At 38.8% G+C, this 6,817-nt stretch overlaps 1 pseudogene; it reads right to left on the bottom strand.

The window, feature by feature from the left end:
* Positions 1-769: 769 nt before the first annotated feature.
* On the bottom strand, positions 770-5,708 carry LOC128584486 (coiled-coil domain-containing protein 152-like; annotated as a pseudogene).
* Positions 5,709-6,817: the final 1,109 nt, after the last annotated feature.

Genomic DNA, 6,817 nt, shown 5'->3' with positions numbered 1-6,817 from the left:
AGGGACAGAAAAGGGCTGTCCTTCAGTTTTTTTATTTTTTTTCCTTTTCTTTCTTTTTTTTTTTTTTACTTATATCTGAAAACAATTATCTTTGTCTTTTCAATCTCACATTTTTAACTGATTAAATCTTTAAAGAAAGATATATTAAAATCCAGAAATACTTAACACATAAATGTTTTGCTAAAAAGCATATATGACTGCACTTTAAATACCCGTTTATCTTTTTTATATTTAGGTCTCATATCTTAATTTTTACTGTCATGTATCAATAAAGCCTTTGTACCTTGTCTTCTTTCTCTAACATTGTATTTCATTCTTCTAAAATTTGAGTGGCCATCTTGAAAGGTATAAAAGAAAGGGTAAAAGAACAGTGTCTGTCTCTAGATGGTTTAGAAAGTATTTCCATAGTCAATAATGGTTTAGTAGGTAAAGTAAACCCTATACACGTGAACTCCTTTATGGTTAAGAATGCAACACAAGGGGCGGCGCCTGTGGCTCAAGGAGTGGGGTGCCGGTCCCATATGCTGGAGGTGGTGGGTTCAAACCCAGCCCCGGCCAAAAATCACACACACACAAAAAAAGAATGCAACACAAAATTGGCTAAGGTATTGATGTGTCTAAACTGAATTTTAAAAAGTTTAAAGCTGTAGTTTTTGTGTATTATTATTTAGGCAGTATGCTTATGTTGAAAATAAAAGTAAAATTTTCAATTACCCTTAAAGAAATTAAATAGCAGTCAATGAATTTACTGCTATGGTCAAAATGGTCTTCACTTAAAGCGAGAATCTTTACCAACAGGAAGACATTGTTCTAAATCACAGACAGTATTATGAAGAACTGCAATCTCCTTCTTTTTTTCTTCTTGAAAATGTTGAAACTTGCTTCTGTAGATACTCTGGCAAAGCAGTAGGACCCAGGTATGCTTTTGATTTAGTATGAACTTTTGCTAGTTTGGCATCAATTTTTCGCTGTATTTTGATTATTTCATTTTGTTTTTCCTTCTCTTCAGTTCTTAACTTTACATTTAACTCTGAAATTTCCATTCCTTTTTCCCCCTCTATTAGTTCTTTGTGCTTTTCTTCATTTAATTTTTTTTTTTTCTGTGTGTCCTGGTAAAGTTTGCTCATTTCTATCTTACATCCCTCCTCTTTGATTTCCATTTCACTCACAAGTTTGGCAACATTATTCTTCCAGTCCTGTTCATGAGATTCCAACTTCTCTTTTATAAGATCGGCATTTCTTTTTCAGTTCATGTTCATCTATCAAATTAGGTTGATATTCAGTGGTCTGTTACAGCCCTTTTATCATACTATCAAGAGCAGCACATTCTTATTTAATTCAGACCTCCTTTGTTTGCATTACTTTTAATAAACCATTAGTCTTTTCTAACTGAATATCCAATATATTGTTTTTTCCACTGGTTTCTATCATTTCCTTTTCTATATGTATAAGTTTGTCAAGATTTACACTGCTAATTATTTTTCACACATCCTTCTTATCCATTCCTGAAACCAGGATGCTGTAAGGAAGTATGATGAAAAGAACCTCCATGGAAAAAGTGGGAATTTTGAACCACTAATAGAGTTTGGAGTGTACCTACAGTTACTCCCATTTTCCCAGTCTCTTTCACTGCTGCCTGCAGGTGGCTGGTCTGCCTCTAACTGCTGTCCCCTCCCCAGGAAGCAGATTCCTCTAAAAACAGGCCTGACCTTCTCTGGCCCTGCCTGTGCCCTGTCCTGGCATTCCCACCACAAGCCCAGTTTTGGGTTTTGAACTGAGCTGTGCGCTGGAGCTGTCTTGAGAGGGCGTGGGTAAGTAAGTAAGCTAGGGCAGCATCCAGTGGCCAGGACTGCATACCAGGTGGGGTGGATCTCCCATTGGCTTGGCTGCTAGCCGGGCACTGCCCTTGTGGGAAGGCTGTGAGGGAGGAACAGTCTGCAGGGTCCTAGTATAAGGCAGACTCTGGTGCACCTTTTGAGCTCAGGTAACCATCCTTGGGGGAGCTGAACAGCCCCTGAATCCCAGGAAGACCCTTTTGTTGTCAGGGGGCACTGTTGGTCATGCCTCCTAAGATATCTGGTGAGAGATTCAGGACCTCGATCCCATGGAGACTGAATGCTGATGAAGCAACCAGGCCGGGACTGAGAGCAAATAAATCAAGAAGACAGGATCATGGCTCCTTAGGAACTAGAGAATGGCTTCTGACCCCCCATCGAATTCAGCAAAGCCAGCCTGTGTTTGCTCTGTCTCCTAATACCACAGCACCACCAGGTGTCCAGGCAATATATTACTCTATATATTTTATTAGTATTATTATTGTTATTTTATTCCTGTTCTCAGTATTTTCCTTTGTTTCTTTCTTTGTTTTTTGTGGCACTGTTCTTTGTTTGGTTTGGTTAGGTTTGGTAGCATTTTTATTTTTTCATTTGTATTTTCTTCAATACAAAGGATCCTCCATTTTTGTTCCAGGTTTTCAGCCCCTTTTATTCTTTTTTTCTTTTCTATTTCATTTTTTCTCTGTGTTAGAGATTTTTCTATTTTTGTCACCTTTCCTACATAAATTTCTCCTACAACAACTAATATATTCCTTTTTTCTTTGTCTTATATAATTATATTTTTAATTTTCTTTATTTACTTTTATTTATTTTTTCTTTCTTTTTTCTTTTCTCTGAGGGCTGAGGGTTCATGGCATTGGCCTGTCTGGGAGGTAACAGCATTGGTCTGGCTCTAGGACATCACGAACTTGTGGTCTAGTGTATCCTTCTAGCTTTGGCCTTTGGAAAGTCATCACTGCAACATACTGCTGATTTTTTTCTATACTTGGTGGAGCTGGGGTCTTGCTTTTGCCCAGGATGGCAATAAGATCCTGACCTTGAGTGACCCATTCAGCCCAGCCCCCCAAAGTACTAGAGTTGTGGATATAAGTCAGAGCACCCAGCTGAGCACCACCATTTCTCCTATTGCTCTCTTTGTCTCTTTCTGTCCTTCTTCTCCCCTTTTCTTAAATTATTTCCTTTTACCTCCCCTTCTTTTTTATCCTTTTCATTCCTCTCTCCCTTCTCACTCTTTACTTTTGGCCTTATACCAAAAGGCCACTTCAACACCTAAGCTCAGAGACAAGGTAATTTAAAATGAAGGAGGTAGTGAGAGGAAAAAGTAGGGAAAGGCAGTGAACAGGAAGAAAACACATGAGAAGGAACAAAAAGAAAAATTCTGGCAACGTGGAAAACTGGAACAGAGTACTGCCCTGCAAGGGATCCTGCGGTTGCCACCTCAGAAGATTCCACGTATACAGAATTAATGGAGGCTCAGTGCCCGTAGCACAGTGGTTACAGCACCAGCCACATACACTGAAGGTGGTGGGTTCAAAACCAGCACAGGCTAGCTAAACAACAGCTAAACAACTGTAACAAAAAATAGCCGGGCATTGTGGCAGGCACCTTTAGTCCCAGCTACTTGGGAGGCTGAGGCAAGAATCACTTAAACCCAAGAGTTTCAGGTTGCTGTGAGCTGTGACGCCATGACACGCTACTGAGGATGACATAGTAAGACTCTGTCTCAAAAAAAAAAAAAATTAATGGAAATGACAGAAAGGGAATTTAAAATATTAATGGCAAAAACAATAAAGAGAATTGATGAGAAAGTAAAAAATACTCAAAAGGAAATCCAAAAACAGAACCAAAGGATGAAAGATATGAAGAATATAGAAAGGATATGCTGGAGCTTAACAAATTGAAGAAGTCAATCAGGGAACTTAAAGATGCAATAGAAAGTATCAATAACAGATTAGACCATGGAGAAGAAAGAATCTCAGAGCTAGAAGATAAAGCTCTTTTACTAACCCAGGTAGTCAAAGAGACAGAAAAGAGAGAGAAAGCAGAACACTCACTCGAAGAATTATGGGATTTCATGAAGCATTCAAACATATAAATTATAGGGATCCCTGAAGGGGAAGAAGAACCCCAAAGGAACGGAAGCCCTACTGGAGGATATCATAAGTGAAAATTTCCCAATATCACTACAGATTCCAAAACACTCCTTTGGAGGGAGAGCAAATGCCAGGTCATCTCAATACAAATAGAGCATGTTCAAGACACATTGTCATAAACCTGTGCAAAATCAAGATAAAAGACAAAATTCTGCAAGCAGCCAGGAGTAAGCACCAACTGACTTACAGGGGCAATCCTTCAGAGTGATAGCAGATGTTTCAGCTGAAACTTTCCAAGCCAGAAGAGAATAGTCATCTGATTTTAACCTTCTTAAACATAACCATTTTCTGGGCAGAATTTTGTATCCTGCTAAACTAAGCTTCAAAATCAATGGAAAAATCAAATCTTTTACTGATATGCAAACATTGGAGAAATTCACCACCACAAGACTGGATCTACAAGAACTACTTAGACCTAGTCTCCACATTGACCATCACAATGGACCACCAGCAAGTAAACACCCAGAAACTAAAGGAAAAAACCTAGCTTCCACAATGGCGTAAAGGATAAAACTAAGCAACGGACTTTCACTAAATAAGAAGATTAGAACTCCCTCACACTTACCAATTCTCTCCATGAATGTTAACGGCTTGAATTCCTCACTGAAAAGGCTCAGGCTAGCTGATTGGATAAAAAAGAACAAGCCATCTATATGTTATCTCCAGGAAACATATTTCACTTTAAAGGACAAAACAAGACTCAGGGTGAAGGGTTGGAAAGCAGTATTTCAGGCAAATAGAAATCAGAAGAAAGGAGGGGGTCACTGCTGGGAGAATGGGGACTGAAGACCCCACTCTTGGCAAAGGAAAGCACCCCAAGAAAAAGAGGAAAACTAAAAAGTAAGCTGAGTGAATCAGAACAAAGAAAAATCAGCCAGTTTACATTTAAGCTAGCCATTGCTAGCAAACTTCTTGCCTTTTCTGAAGTTCTAACCTGTTGGGGATACAGCTCACAAACCTCCTGCTGCGTCTGTGAGCACTCTGAGGGGAATAATGGTTATAGAAGAGGCTATGACAAGTCCTAAGAAAAGATATATCTTCTAGGGTGTTTCCTGCCCATTAAACAGGCAAAGCAGATACCCATTGTGGAGATTCACATTTGCCTTGGACAGAGACCAAGGGAGTAGCTTGAGCTCTGAGATATGAGCAGAAGAGCTTATGTCCTTTATAACAGAGGAAAATCCTCTGTGGTGGTGATGGGGGGAAATGCCTCCCTCCCACCGATCCCTCAGAGTAGATTAATGCTGGTGGTGTTTTACTCCACAGGGAACTAGCGGAGCTTAACACCTCCCTAGAAATCTGTGTGTGTGACCTCAAGCAGGAGGCTCTCCCAGATTTAAAAAGGCTCAGATTTCAGATTATTGAAGGAGCTAATATGATCAATCTGAGAAACTGCTGACGTCTTTGTACCCTCCCTCATCTTTCCTCTGGGCAAATAGACTTCAATAAAATCAGAGTGGAGAAAACACCCTGGGCCATTGCTGGAATCCCATGATGGGCAATGGACCCCTGAGGTCCCACTTTTAATTCTACTCTATGTCTCTTCTCTTTCTTTGCCATTGCTCCTAACTCTATATTTCTTCAGTTGATCACCACCATTTCCACAGGTCTCAGTGAACACTGCTCTCAGGGTGGGACCCCGACAGGTCACAATCTTATTTTCAGATACAAGTGGATTTAAAGCAACTAGAGTTAAGAGAGACAAAAACAGTCACCTCATACTGGTCAAAGGAATAATACAACAAGTGTGCATTTCAATTCTAAGTATTTATGTACCCAACGTAAATGCTTCCAGATTTATGAAAAGACCTTAATTGGTCTGAGCAATATGGTATCCTATTACCATAACAGCTATGGACTTTCACACCCCTCTGACAGAACTGGACAGATCCTCTAAATAGAAATTCAACATGCAAGGGACTTAAATGTGACCCTAGAACAAATGGGCTTAATGGACACATAAGAACACCCCATTCCAAAGCTAAAGAATATATACTCTTCTTCACAGCCCATAGAACATACTCCAAAATAGATCATATCCTAGGATACAAATCAAACCTGAACAAAATTAAAAGATTTGAAATTATAACTTGTATCTTCTCAAACCACAAGGCAACAAAGGTGGAACTCAACTCCAATAAAATGTCTCATCCTTACAGAAAGGCATGGAAATTAAGCAACCTTATGGTGAATGACAGTTGGGTCAAGGAAGAGATAAAGGAGTTTTTTGAACATAACAATGATGAAGCTACAAGTTATGAAAACCTGTTGGATACTGCCAAAGCAGTCCTGAGAGAGAGAGATTTATCATATTAGATACCTAAATCTGAAAAACAGAAAGAGAGCACATCAATAACCTAATGAATCCTCTTAAGAAAATGGAAAATGAAAAGGAATCCAATCCCAACTTAGCAGAAGAAAAAAAATACCCAAAATTAAATCAAAAACAAATGAAAATGATAACAGAATCATTCAGAAAAATTAATAAAACAAAAAGTTGGCTTTTCAAAAGGGGATAAATAAAATTGATAAACCTATGGCCAGATTAATTAGAAACAGAAAAGTAAAATCTGTAATAACCTCAATCAGAAATGAAAAAGGGCAAATAACTACAGATACCACAGAGACACCAGAGATTCTTTCTGACTACTAAAGAAACTCTACCCCCAGAAATTTGACAATGTGTAGGAAATGGACTGATAGCTGGAAACACACTATCTCTCTAGACTTCACCAGGAAGAAATAGATCTCTTGAACAGACCAATATTAAACACTGAGGTCAAAGAAACAATAAAAAAATCTTCCCATAAAAAAAGCTCAGGACCAGAT

This window comes from Nycticebus coucang, chromosome 4 (assembly GCF_027406575.1).
Source record: "Nycticebus coucang isolate mNycCou1 chromosome 4, mNycCou1.pri, whole genome shotgun sequence".
Classification (NCBI taxonomy): Eukaryota; Metazoa; Chordata; class Mammalia; order Primates; family Lorisidae; genus Nycticebus; species Nycticebus coucang.
This window is presented reverse-complemented; position numbering and strand designations above follow the sequence as displayed.